Below are 15601 nucleotides of genomic sequence, written 5' to 3'. Positions count from 1 at the left end.
GGATTTGGTGACAAGAGCCTTGCATAGAAGCCAGGAGAAAAATGCAGGAGCAAGGAGTCAAGCCTGGATCTGCCTGTAACTGATGATGTGCTTTGACCGACTCATTGAATCACAAAGGGTTCGGTATCCTCATGTGGCAAGAGTATCAGGAAGCAGAATAATGGGAAAGCAGAGAAAGTTTTAATGACTCTTGCTGAGGAGGCAGAAGTATGGGAGAAAACATTAATTTAAGGCAGCAACAATGTGCCTTACTAACACCATCAATTGGAAATATTGGACTAATGATCTGGAAGAAATAAAAAATTTATATCATAGAGTGTATTTCAGTCCCAATATGGTGAGATGTTCAGATGGACCCATGTGATATTAAATTCTGGTTACAATGGGCTCAAACCAATGTTAAAGTTAAAAAGGGACTAGTGTTTGTAAATACATTGCCTTAAAACCTATGGTTGGATACAAATGAAATTTATTATTTTTGGGGGAGATTGTGCATATTTTATAACCATAATTTAAATTAAATTTAAATTTCAACATAGTTGGCTTGAAATTATGTATTAGTTTTCTGGCCACTGATGTTTATTAAATAATTATTCCCTGGTTAGTAAATATTTAACTAATAATTTGTAACAGACACATTTTTGAAACATTTAGCTGAATGTATAGTATAATCTTATTTATTTGATACTTTGTCTATTAGTAGACATTTGTATACAATAATATTGGAGATACTATACATTATAAGCATATAGCCTTCTAAGCCACCCTATCCAGGTTACAGAAATTCAAGTAATTTTATTTATTTTTTCTTGCTTATATGTATTTTCATAATTTTCCCACAAAGAACATTTGTTATCTTTGAAAAATAATTTTTTAAAATCAAGAAGAAATAATTTGAGGTTAAAAATGGGGCTGGTAGAGTCTTATCAAAAGTTAAGTTGAAAGAATTCTCATATCTAGTCAATGCTGTTAAACCAACCAGATGCATTTTAAATAAAGCAAGGTAACAACTTGTTTAGTGCTTATTTCTATATTAGGAATCTCTCTAAACATTCTCTGTACTATCATTCTTTCCCTTTTTACATTTGTTTTATTTGAACACAAAGTAGAGGAAATCATAGAGCTTGAAGGTGAAACAGCCTTTCAGTATACCTATTTGGTATGTAAACATAATTTTTCAACCACTTTGTTTTATGCCTCTCATGATTTCCAACAGATATAATGGGTCTTAGTTTCATTTTCTATTGGATTATAATGGTTATTTTCACAGGACGCTGTTCACACTATCTTTTTAACTGGTCTCTGGGCAATCCATCTGACATATAACCAGATTGATAGGTTCCTAAAGCACCACTTTCATTATGTAACTTTCCTGCTCAAAAATCTTCAATAGTTTCTCTTATTTATAGTCATGATTTTCAAGCTTTTAAATAGTGGAACATTTTTTTCCCCAAAGAAAACTTGATGTGGAAACCCCATGTATACAATAGATGAAGGTAGTATTTTCTTAATATTAGAACTTAAGATAAAGTCGATCAATAAAAACCACGAGGCTGTTTTGATGCACACAAAAAGAGAATTGAGTGTTATGGTTGACATGTAAAGTACAGCTTTCAATATATTTCTGTATTTCATTCTACTTACATAGATCTGGGGGAAATCTTGATTTATAAAAATAAGTAGATGCTTTTAATAAAAAGGTTTTTTAATAGCTGAGCTTTCAATCACAACAAATCCCAAATTATATCAAAAGTTTACTGCAAGGTTTACAATGAAAGTTAATGTGTTGGTGGAAGCCACTGTGTTAAAAATGTGATATTTCACACATTTGAATGTGGGTGCGGATTTGCTTGTCTGTTTGTTTCCTTGTTTCTTTTAAGTACAGGACTTCATGTTCAGAAAATACATTTTAAAAAATATTAAGATCAAATTTGTCTTATAAAGCTCCTTAGTTCATGGGAGGATTTTCACCATCAAACATCTTTTTCTAAAGAAAATAAAATTAAATAAAATAAAGACCAGTTTTATCTACCACAGAAGCCTACTGAGGTGGCAAACATGCCCCCTTGTTGATTTCAGCAAATGTAGGGAATTGTTTTTGTGGTATTCATGCTCTCTTTACTTTGATATTGTGCAGATTTCAGCTTGACCTGGAACCTGTGGAAATACATCTTTCACTACAAGTTTCAAGACCATCCTTTGACTGTACTTGGCCTTCAAATCCTCAAGCCCTAGAAAATCATCTCCTGAATAAACATTAGGATCTAAGGGTAAAAGGCTCTGAGATTGCTTCTTTATCTTCAGTTTCACTTGTTGCATGATTCATTATTAGTTCCTCTGAATCAATCCTTCTAACAATTTACCCCATATAAACAAATAACAAGTGTATTTTCATATCACTTTCACTTTTTAAAATTATTTTCACTTTGTGTCGTAATCATACTCTGCCTTTTGTTACTTAGCACTTTTTAATACTCTCATTGTCTTTTTGTACTTACTGGTCTTGATAGGGTAACTACTGTTGGAAAACACTTCAAAAGTAAGCACACATTCAGCAAACACACGGCAACCACACAGGTCCAGTAGTCAAGAATAAAGTGAACAGCACGACTGTGGACACCATCTATTGGTGGAAGGCAAAACTGATTCACTACTGCCCCACAGAGTGGATCTGTTGTGCGTCTATGGCAGTGTATAAGTTGCAAGTTTCTAAATTGCATTTTTCTAAGGAGTTTCTGTAGTTAAGAAGTATACTTTTAAAAGGCAATTCAAGTTTTTTTTTAAGCAGCAATTCAAATCAAGGATTAGCAGAACATAACTACATGTAAGAACAAGGGTTAGCAAATTTATCCTATAAAGGACTAGATGGTGAATATTTTAGACTGTGCAAGTCATACAGTCCTGATTGCAGCTATTCAGCTCTGCAGCAGTAGCACAAAAACAGCCATAGACAATATGTAAACAAATGGACATGACTATGTTCTGTTACAACTTAATTTATACAAAAAAAGGTTGTGGGTTAGACTTGGCCCACAGGCTGTAGTTTGCTGACCCCTGAGATACAGTATAAGCAATTATTGTTTGTATTACCCGGTGAACATTAATAAATAAATAATCATTATGGTAGATTAAAGATGGCTTCAAAGTCTTTGCTACTTCTTCCATTGAGAGGTGGGGTCTTCTAATCCCCTCCCCTTGAGTCGGAGCTGTCCTTCCTGGCTTGCCTGACCAACAGAATGCCGTGTAAATGTCATTCTGGGATTCTGAAGCTAGATAAGAATACTTGTAGCTTCTTCCTGGGCCTCTTAGAATGCTTGTTGTAAAGACACCCCCACCATTTAATAAGACTGACAACGCTGAAGCTTCCATGTGTTTAAGAAGTATGAGTCACGTGGCAAGGCCCTGGAGGACGAGACACCCCATGGCGGGGCGGGGGAGTGGTGTGAAGGAGCATCAGGGTGCTGGGTGTGGGAGTGAGGAAGCCATCTTGGAAGGGAACCTCCAGTTGAGCCTCTCTAGCTGGTGCCCAAGTAGAGCAGAGACAAGCCACCCCACCACACTCTGTCTGAATTGCAAACTGACCCAAATAAATGTGGTTGTTGTTTTAGCCATTAAGTTTTGGAGTGTTGTAGTGAGCTTGAGGATTTCAGATATATTAAGGGAAAAACAAGACCATGAGCACACAGCAGGCTTTACTTGAGAAGCACTTGGACAGGCTGCATGTGAGGAGTAGTCCCTCACAGCAGAAGACCTTCCAGAGACAGCAGTAAGGGGCCATCACCAGCGAGGGAAGAAAGCACAAGACCTTCCAGGGATCAACGGAATCAGAGAGCAAACTGCTGTTGCTCAGCAGCACCGTGGGTCAAAGACCTCAGAGGGGCATAACAGCCTGGAGTCATTTATAGCCCTAGGATTTGTCTTATGTGTGCTTACCAGATATTGGGTAGAGTTTATAGAGTGTGCAAAACAGGTGAGCTCTAATAGGCTGAAAAAATGCTTATTTGGGCTACAATTTTTTAAAATTTGATGTGTAAAAGTTTGAGTTTAGTGCCAACGGGCTTTGAACTAACAGCTTACAGTGAAGAAGTAAACATGAGAGCCAATGTACAAGGGTCATCTGTGGTTCATTTATATCACAGGTGGTTTATTGCACAGTAACAGGTAATTAGAACAACACAGCTATGCTACATTGCAATCTTTTCAGGTATCTGTATTTGGTTTGCCCAATTAGACTTCACATTTCTTCAGCACACAGGAGATGTCTTAAATATTTTATATAATGCACAGGATTTAACCTAATGCTTTGTAAAGAGCTGCTAAGTAATAAATATTTCTCAAATGATACAAATTTACAGGTATTTCAATGGCTAAAGAAGTCATTTTCCTGATTGTTAGGCACAAAAGAAAGGGGTCTGTTGGCATGCAGAGTGCAAATATTCTGAAATCAGTGAAAAAGGGCACTTTTTTGGCAAAGTTTTGAGAAGGGATCTGGAATGTATCTTTTGCTCTGTTGATCAGATTGTATTCTTTGGAATCTACTCTTATTTACTAACAGTTATGCATGGTTTAAAAAACGTGATTAAAATGCACTGATAAGCCAAATAATTGTTTTAATACCATTTGAAGTCTTGGCCATATTTAGAAGATGATCCTTTTGTAGTTCATAAGCTTGATGATGGGGTGTTCATGAGCATATGTGAGATGTGCCTTCCTCAAACCTTGTTCCAACATCGAAACATTACTCATCCGACACGAAAAAAATAAAGAAAGCTCTGTGCTCTTACATGGGTTGGTATGCACATTGTATTTACAGAATAGATTTTAATTCCTGGAGTTGTAGATACGTCAACTTTGTTAACTAGCAAAATGCCACACAGACTCATAACTATTTAATCAAAGAGGGCTAAAAAAATTAAATCACAAATCATTGTACTACTGTTACAGAAAGGGAACAATTTTGGGAACTTCAGGGGCCATCAATATTAATAAGACACAGGCCTACCTTCACATTGGTTATAATCTAAGCAAGGATAATTGTGAAAATAAGCATTAGGGTAAGGAAGAACAAAATAAATATTATAAGAGAGGAAGAAAAATGGAGATTCAGTGGACAGAAAAAAGTCTCAATGAAAAAGTGCATTTTCGGGTGAGTTTTACAGATAAAGATGATTTCAAGAGAAAGACAGTATTCAAACTTTCAAATTGCTAACTTGAATAAACTTTAATTATGTTTCTAACCACGTATTACTTACAGATTTTGGCTGCTTTTCTTTAAGAGTAGTGAGTTAGACAAAGATCTGTAAATATTTTCATGCTCTTTGAAATAAATGAAGTATATTGGTATACTCTTGAAAAATAAAGAGTAATATGAGAGGCTTCTATATGCTGTAGGTCATGGAAAGCTATGAGCATATATATACCATAAGGTGGGCCAGACCCACGACAATGTACTTTGACAATTGTCCAGATGCCAAAAACAGATTACAGAGAGAGAGAGAGAGAGAGAGAGAGAGAGCTCTCAAGCAAGTGCAGGTGTGTTTGGAAGTAGTAAAAGACAAAACTTCAAAGGCCTTGAATGACAATATCTTGTGCATCATTTTCTGGACAGTGGGGAGTTATGGACGGTTTCTGAGCAAGGGAGTGATGTGACTGGAACTGGGCTTTTTGAAGATTAACCTGGTGGTGGGAAGCAGGAAACTGGCTGGGTGGAGATTTGTAGAAGAATAGTGTTGAAGTTACGGCAATAATTTTGATGAGGAGATGAAAGGCCATGATGCCTTAAACTATTAATAGAGTGATGACCACAGAAAGAGAATGCTAGAGATAGCTGCAAAATGTGTTATTTTTTGCTTGTTTGTTTTTGAAGCAGAGCCTTGCTCTGTCACCTGGGTTGAGTGCAGTGACATCATCATAGCTCACTGCAACCTCAAATTCCTGGGCTCATGTGATTCTCCTGCCTCAGCCTTCCCAGTAGCTGGGACTATAGGCACAAGCCACAACACCCAGCTAATTTTTCTATGTTTTGTAGAGACTGGGTCTCACTTTTGCTCAGCTGGTCTCAAACTCTTGAGCTCAAGCAACCCTTCCACCTCGGCCTCCAGAATGCTAGGATTACAGGCGTGAGCCACTGCGCCCCAGCCATATTGTTTTATTAATAATTAGGATTGGAAGAGGAGAGATCCATTCATGGTAGCTAAACAAAAGTGGGTGGGAGTATTTTAAGGTAAAAGGAACTTTTGCAAGAATCCAGGAAGAGAGCTATAATTCAGATGGGCCTCCCAGCAATTGCAATTGGAAATCAGACTGCGTCATGTCCCACGTGGCTCTGAGGAGATACCTCAATGCTTGCCTCTGCGTCTCTCTGCAGGTCTGCTCCTTCTCCATACCCCCTTGACCACCTTCCTATACCTCCCCAGAATTTTCTAGCCCATAACTTCAACTTATATGTAGCTTTGTTTGCCCCAGAACGCTACAGCCCTAACTCCACCACGTGAACACTCAGCTTCAACTTTTCTGGCTCATTGGCAATAGTCTCTCAGCCTTCTAGTTCTAAAATCCCTTCTACTCAGCCCCAAAAATAAATAAATAAATAAAAACCAATGGTGATCTAGCATCTCTTGTATTATCCTGGATAGAGCTGGAGCCCATTCCACTAAGTGAAGTATCCCAAGAATGGAAAAACAAGCACCACATGTACTCACTATCAAATTGGTATTAACTGATCAACCTTAAGTGCACATATAGTAGTAACATTCATTGGGTGTCTGGCAGGGGGGAGGGGGAAGGAGGGGACGAGTATATTCACACCTGATGGGTACAGTGGGCACCATCTGGGGGATGGACACGCTTGAAGCTTTGACTCAGGTGGGGTAAAGGCAATATACGTAACCTACATATTTGTACCCTCGTAATATGCTGAAATAAAAATAAATAAAAATTAAGAAAAACAATAATAAAATCCCTTCAAGCAACAACTAACTGACGCAGGCGTTCTTTTCTCCCCAGATCACTGGCCAGGCTGTGGAAGAGTTGTTCCTGATGAGGTGAACCACCTCTCTCTAAACAGCTAAGGTCAGTGAGGGGCGGGGGCTGGGCCCAGTACAAGCAAGGTACATGACAGTAAAGGCCTGCCCCTTTCCTCAGAGGTCGTGATGGGTTGGGGAGAAAGGTCAGATGTCTCCAGATATCCCTTATCAATTGTGGTTTATTGTCAGCTTGATAGCTGGCTACACAGAAGTTCAGAATTCAAGCCTAGAAATCTGGAAGAAAAGTGGTGACATTAGCTAAAACAAGGAAAGTATGTGGGGAAGCCAGTTCTGTGGGATATGGTGAGTCACGATATTGATCTTTGGAGAAAAATGTGGAGATATTCTCTGTCCGGATTTTCTTGCAAATGGCTAGAGAGAGTTCCTGGGGCAAGACTAAGCCATGAATGTGGATGTTCAGTACATTCTTCCCTTTTGAATGTTGCCAGATAGTTGCTGAAAAGGTTACCTATTAAATACATTTCAAATGTGATTAACTAAAACCCCTTTAATTGCTAAATAAGTTCTGTGAATGATGCCCTGTCTTTAAGCCCATTAACCTGAAAAAGTTTGATAGTAACACAAAAATGACAAACAGGCTGACCACATCCTTGAACTTGGAGTGTTTTAATACAACATCATCCAGCCAGCTCTTGGGTTGAGGGAGTAAATTAAACTTATGAAAGATAAACATTTGCTTCATTGCTGAACTGTTATAATTCCACATGCCTTGACCTGAAAGATGAGATAATAGAATGAGAAACTTTAGGTTAGGCACAGTAGCTCATGCCTGTAATTCCAGTACTTTGGGAGGCTGAGGCAGGAGAATTGCCTGAGGTGAGGAGTTCAGGACCAGCCTGGGCAACATAGTGAGACCCCATCTCTACAGGAAAAAAAAAGAAAAAGGAAAAGAAAAGAATCTTTGGGCAGGGAGTGGACTTTATTTTTAAAGCCTTGTTCAAAGAAACAATCAAACTGGGAGCTGATGATACTCTGAGTATGCATGGCTATTTTTTGCTGTAATGTGATCTGATTGAGCATTTCCAGAGAAGGAAGACTCAAACCCCAATAAAAGAGCCCAGTAAGTTTTCAAATTGTTCTCATCACTGAAAACGTCTTCCTTAAAGTAAGCCAGATTCTGCTTCCTGTAACTACACTCATTGATCCCGTTCTTCCCTCTGAAGCTACACAGAATAAGAGTCAGTTTCTTCCATCATTTCTCAACTGACATGATTTTCACATCCCTTGCCATATTCTTACCCTTTTGAATATACTAATGACTGGTTTTGCTGATTTCCTACTGTGTTCTGAAGAAGAAGATTCAAGTAGCATTTACAAACACAATGGCCTAGATTTAGATAACTCAAGAGTAACAAAAAAATGGAACCAGCTTTTAAAATGTTGTAGAATAAAATATATTAGGTATTTTATCAAAGAATAATAATGATGGCAATGACAACAAACACAGGTGTAGATCTCTAGAGTTTCCAAAGCCCTTTCCCAGTTGACATTTCTCCCCCATCCCTATTCGTGTTAGCAATAGTAGTGGTTTTTTAAAAAAATTTCAAAGTAGTATGGGAATACAAATGTTTTTGGCTACATGGCCTGTCACCCAGACAGTGTTCATTGTACCCATTAGGTAGGTTTTCACCCATCCTCTCCTCCCCTTTCCCCCCAGCTTGATTTCCATTGAGATTTACTACTTTCTTCTGTGCACATGTGCTCATCAGTTAGTTCCAATTTAAAAGCAAACACATGTGGTGTTTGTTTTTCCATTCTTTAGATACTTTACTTAGGATAATGATCCCCAGTTCCATCCAAATTGTTGCAAAAGGCATTAAGTCATTTTTCTTCATAGCAGAGTAGTATTCCATAGTGTACATATACCATATTTTGTTAATCCACTCATGAATTGATGGGCACTTGGGTTGATTCCATATCTTTGCAATTGTGAATTGCACTGCAATAAACATTTGAGTGCAGGTGTCTTTTTGATAAAATGACCTCTTTTCCTTTGGGTAAACAACCAGTAGTGGGATTGCTCAGGCAAATCAGCAAGAAAAAATCAAACAACACCACTAAAAAGTGGGCAAAAGACATGCACAGAAACTTCTCAAAAGAAAAGAGTCAAATGGCCAATAAACATATGAAAATGCTCAATGTCAGTAATCAACAGGGCAATGCAAATCAAAACCACAATGAGATATCACCTTACCCCAGTCAGAATGGCTTCTATTAAAAAGTCCAAAAACAATAGATGGTGGCATGCATGCAGAGAGAAAGGAATGCTTAGACACTGTTGGTGGAACTACAAATTAGTACAACCTCTATGGAAAGCAGCATGGAGATTCCTTAAAGAACTAAAAGTCGACCTACCATTTGAGCAGAACTAATCGTATTCCTGATACTAACACCTCAAGATCTAAGGAAAAGTAGATAGTCAACTATGTGTGGTTTGATATAAGGAGAACAGAAGAAAACCCCTTCTGGCCGGGCGCGGTGGCTCACGCCTGTAATCCTAGCACTCTGGGAGGCCGAGGCGGGCGGATTGCTCGAGGTCAGGAGTTCGAAACCAGCCTGAGCAAGAGCGAGACCCCGTCTCTACTATAAATAGAAAGAAATTAATTGGCCAACTAATATATATAGAAAAAATTAGCCGGGCATGGTGGCGCATGCCTGTAGTCCCAGCTACTCGAGAGGCTGAGACAGAAGGATTGCTTGAGCCCAGGAGTTTGAGGTTGCTGTGAGCTAGGCTGACGCCATGGCACTCACTCTAGCCTGGGGCAACAAAGCGAGACTCTGTCTCAAAAAAAAAAAAAAAAGAAAACCCCTTCTACTTACCAATACTAATCTGAGCTGTTCATGAATATTTTTTTTAATCTACTGTTAATTAGTTAATCAAGTTTTGAATATGTAATTCATACACATAGTATAAAATTCTAAAGGTACAAAGTAATATAGACAGTAATTCTTTCTCAGATCCCAACTCCTGCCCTCTCAGGGGTCCCCTAAAGGCTTTGACTGATATCAACTTCTTTTGTAGACTTCAGGAAGTATTCTTTAAATATGTAACCACATATGCAAATCTATTTGCATATATGAATTAAACTTTTTTTTCCCCACAAATTGTAGCAATATATTTTGGAGAGCATTTCATGGCAGAACACTGAATTGCTTCATTCTGTTAAAATAGCCATTGTGCTCTGAGGTCACAATTTATTTAACGGTTTGTCTTTGTTAAATATTTGGTTGTTTCTGGTCTTGCTAGTAACAACAGTGTAGCTATGTATATCTTGTATGTATGTTTTTGCCCACATGTGCAAATGTTCTTGTAAAATTAATTACTGGAAATTAAAATGATGTGCCAAAGAGCATACACATTTTTAATAGTAATGGGTGCCAATTAACTTCCAGAGAGTGTTCACCAAGTGCAGGAGAGTGCCAGTTTCCCCAGAAACTTGCCAAAATAGTGTGTTATCAAATCAGTTGATATTTGACAGAATAAAGGTGAAATATGATGAAGTGCATCTCACTTTCATTTTTGCTGGCATTTTTCTTACAGTGATGTTGAACAACTTTTCAAATGCTTAATAGTTGTACTTCTTTTTTTATTTCTGGACTGTTTGTATCCTTTTTCTATTGCATTCATGGTCTTTTAAAAAAGTGTAGCAAACTTTTACATGTGAAGCTATAACATTCAGTATATAGCATGACACAAATATTTCCCCCCAGTTTGTATATATCTTTGGACTTTGGCTGAAGAACTTTCCACATGCAGATTTTTGAAATGTATTTAAAGTTAGAAAAGTTTTCTCTTCTATGAGTTAAAAAGGCTCCTGTTTTCTTATAATGATATTATAGCTTTATTTTAATTTTTGAATGTTTGATCCATTGGGAATTCATTCTGGTAAGGAGTAAGGTGAAAATCCAATGTTGTTTTTTCAGATATTTAGTTATTCCAGAATTATTTATTAAACATTCTATTTTTCTCCAATGATGTGCAATTCTCCTGTATCATTTACTAACTTTTATTTGGGGGTTGAATGTATAAGTCCACTTTTCTCTCATTGGTCTGGTTGTATGTACATGTGCCAAGTACAATACTACTTTAATTATCATGATTGGTAGAACTAATCTTCCCTATGGTTGAATATTTTTCATGGACTCTTTGTGAAGATTCTTATATTCTTATTTTTCAATGTGATATTTACAAGCTTGTTTAGTTAAAAAGATTTATATTACTAAGATCATTACTAATGATCACTAGCGATCATTAAGATCACTATATCTTAAATATAGATTAATTTAAGCATAATTAGACATTTATAATGTACCTTTCTCTTCAGGATTATCATATACCTTGTGCTTAATTTATGTCTTTTTTGTTCTTTTGTAGTATTTTAAACTTGATCTTTCAGAGTTTTGCACATTTCTCATCAAGTTTATTTTTGAGTATTCTATCTTTTTGTTACTATTATATTTTCTCTTTTACATTTTCAAACTGGTACTGTTTGCATATAGAAAGACTATATCTCAGTGATGTCACTGAATTATCTTATTATCAAGTAAAATTTTTAAACTTATCCTAATCTTATTTTAGCTTATTCTTATAATCAAATGTTTAGGATTTTGTCAAATATCTTTTAAGCATCTGTGAAAATGAATATACTGTCTTTCTCCTTTGATTTATTAATGCAATCAAATATATTATTAGATTTCCTAATATTGAAGCATTCTTGTGTTTTTGATATGATCACTATCTGTTACTCTTTTGAAATATGATCAGTTTCACTTGCTAATATTTTAGAATTTTTAAAATCAATTCTTACAAGTGAAATAAATCTGTCGTCTTCTGTTTTTATAGTATCTTTATCAGGTTTTAGTCTTGAAATTATTCTAGTTTCTTAAAAAGAATTTCTCCATTTATCTATGTTCTGGAACAGTTTAATCAGCATTGGAGTTCTCTGTTCTTTGAAGTGTCAGAAAATACACTGGTGAAATACCTGGGTTTGTACATTTTTAGAGAGAAGAGTGGGGATGAGATGAATCTTCGTGGATTTTCACTATTTTTATTTATATGTTCTGCTTATTTTGTGATTAGTTTAGGTAATTTATTTTTTCCTGTAAACTGATCTATCTCACAGAGGTTTGCAAATTATTTTTCATGCAGTAAATCAAAACAAACCTTACAATCATTTCAATTCACTCTGTATTTAGGTTACTTTCCATTTTCATTCCCACTTGGCATATTTCTCCCTCTTTAGTTTGGTTGGATTAGCTAATGATGTCTTTTGTTTTATTGCCTTCTTTTCTTGTTTTCAAATAATCAACTTTTACATTTGTTTAATATTGCTATTGTTTTATTCTGTTTCCTAATGCATTTGTTTCTATATCTTCATCCTTTTTATCTTAAAGCTATAATTCTTATCATGTGTAAATATTCTTGGAGAGAATAATATTTAAACTGTTAATAATCATTTCTATCTTAGGATAAATGAGTTCCAGATTCTTTTCTGACTCTGAGTTTTAGAAAAGGAAAAGGAGAGTTTTTAATCAAGCAATTACTTGAATCCTAAAGAAGGGGCTGGCGGTGGGGGGCGGATGACAAGGGTTGTCATAGCATTGGGAGTGTAGGGAGACAGACACACCCCCCCCATGTCACCCAGCCTCTCCTGCACACATGCATCAGAACGTGCCCCTGTACCACCCTCATGTAATGGCCTGATGGTCCAGGGAAGCAAAATAAATTAGTATTTGATGGAAAAGTACTGAAATAAAAAGCACAGGATAGCAACGTAAATTATGAAAAATAGACATTGTACTTTTTCTTTCCCAGTAGTATAAATAAAGTAAAACAAGGCCAACAGCTTCATAGGAGGCTTAGGTTTATAACTAGCCCCTGACATTCCCAATCAGGCCATTTTATTCACCCAAAGATGCCACCACAAGAAGGGACAGGACAGATGAGCAACACCTATGGCAGCCGGGGCTGCCTAGGCTAGGCGTGGAGTCCTGCTTCTCCCCACGCTGTGCTACCTCCGCCTCTTTCCAACTGATGTTCCAGCACCCTCTTGTATTTTGCGCATTCTTTTACATACTTTTCTTTATTTGGTCCTTATAACAACCCTGTTTATGAGACTTCTCTCCCTGCCTAACTTCTCACATCCAACCAAATGTAAGTCTTGTTGATTCCTGATTCAAATGTTTCTCACACTTTTCTCAACTCTTTATTTCCAGGATCTCCTGAGTGTAGGACTTTATCCTCTCCTGTCCAGATGCCCGTGGTAGTCTTCCATCCCCCTTCTGGAAGCAGGGTAGGCTCGCTGGTGAAAAACAACTCCCAAATCTCAGAGGTATAACACAATACTGGTGTATTTCACATTTACTGTGTAGTTTAATACAGGGTACAGATTGGGGTAAGGCAGGGTCAAAAATGTTCTATGCAGTCTTTCAGGGACGTAGGCTTCATATACCTATGGCCTCACCACCCTGGAGCCTCAGCGTTCTCCACGGTACCCTTTACCTCTTGCTGGCAGGGAGCATGTGGGCGCCTGTGCAGGAGGTTTTCAGGGCCAGACCCAAAGTGGTGCACATGGATTCTGCCCACATTCTGTTGGCAGGAACTCAGTCATATGGCTGCCCCTAACTGCCAGAGAGGCTGGGAAATGCAGTCTGGTTTTGTGACCCATAGGAAAAGAAAATATATTTTGGTGAAAACATTGCACATTCGGCCACAGCCAGCCTCTCTCTGCCTACCTGTGTTGTGCACTGCTACCAGATTAGCATTCATTCAGCCAGTCATTGAACACGTATTAAACATCACTGTATGCCAGCCACTATGCTGTGCATGGTGGGTATAAAAATGCATGACTTCTCATTTTGTCTTCCTTACAACCTAGCTTACAACCTAGTGGGAGATGAGAATAATAATAAAAAAATCTCTACAATGAGTTAAGTACAGTGGTCACCCCTTATCCGTGGAGGATATCTTCCAAGATGACCAGTGGATGCCTAAAACCACACATAGTACAGAATCTTGTATATATTATGTTTTTTCCTATGTATGCATATCAATGAGTTTACTTTATAAATTATGCAAGTAAGGGATTAACATAATAATAACTAATAACAAAACAGAACAATGATAACTGTATAATGTAATAAAAGTTTTGCAAATGTGGTCTCTCTCTCAAAATATCTTGTTGTACTGTACTCACGTCACATGCCAGCAGCTTCTTCATCAGCAGACTCAGCATCTCTAGTAACTTTTATATTTTTCAGTTCAAACCTATTCCTGAATCCGTGTTTTATCACTTGCTTGCAGTAAATGGCTTGGTGTCACACGTTTCGGGGCACCCCTTGCTGGAGTCTTCGTATAGGCTCAATGCTTCTGGCACAACGCGTTGCTGTCAGTCAGAGCACGTTTCTGTTCATGTCTTCCACCCACAGATTTGATGCTTTTTCCATCTTAACTAAGCATTTATCATGCACCGTAGCAGTAACTTGGCAGTTTGAGGTGCGACAGCAAAACTAGCACAAATTTCTTTTTCCTTTTTCCCAATTTCACGGATAGAAGATTCATTCTTACCTTAGGTATTAGCAACCTCAGCATATGATTGTTTTCCTGATTGTTATTAAGTCAAGAAGTATCTTCTTTTCATTTAAAGGAAGCACTTGACAGCTTCTTTTTTGGCATATTGGCATACTCGCATTGCCAGCATCACTACCCTTGCACTTTGGGGCCATTATGAAGTCAAACAAGGGTGACTGGAACACAAGCACTGCAATACCACGACGGTTGTTCTGATCATGGAGCCTGCTGCTAAGTGACTGATGGACAAGCAGCGTCCACAGTGTGGATCTGCTGGACACAGGGAGAATCCATGTCCTGGGCAGGGACAGAGGAAACAGCATGAGATTTCATCACCCTACTCAGAATGGTACACAACTGAAAACTTATGAATTGTTTATTTCTGGAATTTTCCATGTAATATTTTTGGACTGTGGTTGACTGAGGGTTAACAAACCATGGAAAATGAAACAACAGAAAAAGAGGAACTACTATACCATGATGCACTAAGCCAACAAAATTGTCTATGAGAGTTGAAAGGGAACTGTAAAAGTTAGAAATCAATTGGGCTGTATGTAACAAACACTTAAAAAGTATCAGTTTACATAAGACACAGAGTTTTATTTCTATTCCATGTAAAATAAGTCAAAAGACAGGCCCCTCCAGCCTAGTCAGACCTACTATGGCGTAGCCCTGAGATCAAGGACCCAGACCCTGTCTATCTTGTATCTCTGCCATGCATGGCTTCCACTTCCAGTCATTTCAAGATCCAAGATGGCTGCTGCAGCCCCAGCCAATATACCGGCGTTCCAAACAGCATGAAGGAGGAAGCAAAAAGAAATGAATGCTGCTGTCTTCCAAAGAGATAACCCATACTCTGCTTATATCTCATAGGCCAGAATTAAAAACATGGCTATATATAGCTACCAGGGAACCAGGCAGCATAACCTTTTTAACATGGTGCCAGAGTGACCAGCTACAAATTCAAAGTAATATAATAAGAAAG

General features: G+C 37.7%; 1 non-coding gene across 1 annotated transcript; it reads left to right on the top strand.

The window, feature by feature from the left end:
- The first annotated feature begins 4648 nt into the window (after window positions 1-4648).
- On the top strand, window positions 4649-4752 carry LOC142871319 (small nucleolar RNA U13). The gene has a single exon (XR_012919569.1). It is a non-coding gene; the product is annotated as a small nucleolar RNA U13 (small nucleolar RNA).
- The last annotated feature ends 10849 nt before the right edge of the window (window positions 4753-15601 follow it).

Source organism: Microcebus murinus, chromosome 5 (genome assembly GCF_040939455.1).
Source record: "Microcebus murinus isolate Inina chromosome 5, M.murinus_Inina_mat1.0, whole genome shotgun sequence".
Lineage (NCBI taxonomy): Eukaryota > Metazoa > Chordata > Mammalia > Primates > Cheirogaleidae > Microcebus > Microcebus murinus.
The sequence above is the reverse complement of the archived record's forward strand: the minus strand, read 5'-3'. Positions and strand labels throughout refer to the sequence as shown.